The sequence below is a fragment of the Wyeomyia smithii genome, chromosome 2 (genome assembly GCF_029784165.1).
Source record: "Wyeomyia smithii strain HCP4-BCI-WySm-NY-G18 chromosome 2, ASM2978416v1, whole genome shotgun sequence".
In the NCBI taxonomy this organism is placed as follows: domain Eukaryota; kingdom Metazoa; phylum Arthropoda; class Insecta; order Diptera; family Culicidae; genus Wyeomyia; species Wyeomyia smithii.
In genome coordinates this window covers 108198280-108199152 of record NC_073695.1, presented here as the reverse complement: position 1 = coordinate 108199152, position 873 = coordinate 108198280, and positions in this window count along the sequence as shown.

Sequence of the window (873 nt, the reverse complement as noted above, 5' to 3'; positions counted from 1 at the left end):
AACCTTGCGGGTTCGGAGCTTTCCGTAAAAAAATCATACTTATTTGGGAATTTCCTAATGTTCAAGGAAAATATTTGTGCAATATGACTGACAAATTGAGCAAAAAATAAATTGTTTGTTCTCAATTTCCTTCCTAAAGTGCTCCGTTTAATTTCTTTCAAAATTTATCCAAACTGTAGATTAGACAACGATTTTAGCCCTGAAATCTTTCGGAATGAGTTCAGTCGATTTTGTGGAGGATAATTTTCCAAGTAAAGATTGTTCTATTTTTTTCATTTTTCGACTAACAACATTTTTTATTTTTCGACTAACGACGGGTGCGACTAACGACGGTGCGGTAATAGTATAGTATAATAAAATATTCCCATCAAATCTCTTTTATACTTGCTGTTTTTTTGTAAGATTTGGACCACTGCGAGCATTATTTTGATCTTTTGTGGTAATACTTGCTGGTTGGGGCTATTCTTTAAAATTATGGATTAAATAGTGTTATGATGTAACTTAGTCTTGAAAGCGATGTTGATAATACCACGTAGTGCGGAATACAGCAAATTTCTGGGCAACATCGCAACAGATCAAAGATCTGTTCACAGTGATGGCTCCACACAGTCAAACAATAATCAATTTTCGATATAGTGTCGTCTGACTTTGTTCGCAAGTTTTTTTTTGCAAAACGAAACTATTCTAGCATTCCCTCAATGGAACAGACAGAGCAAACCGATTCTGGCCAGTCATCCTCGTCCGGTTATCAATTGAATTCAATCAAAGTGCAACAGTAAAATTCTGTCGTCGATCACCCAAGGAAGTTCAATTAATTAAGCGAAGTGTTGCTAATATAAAAGAGTCGAACACATTGTCGTACGTTTCAGTTCG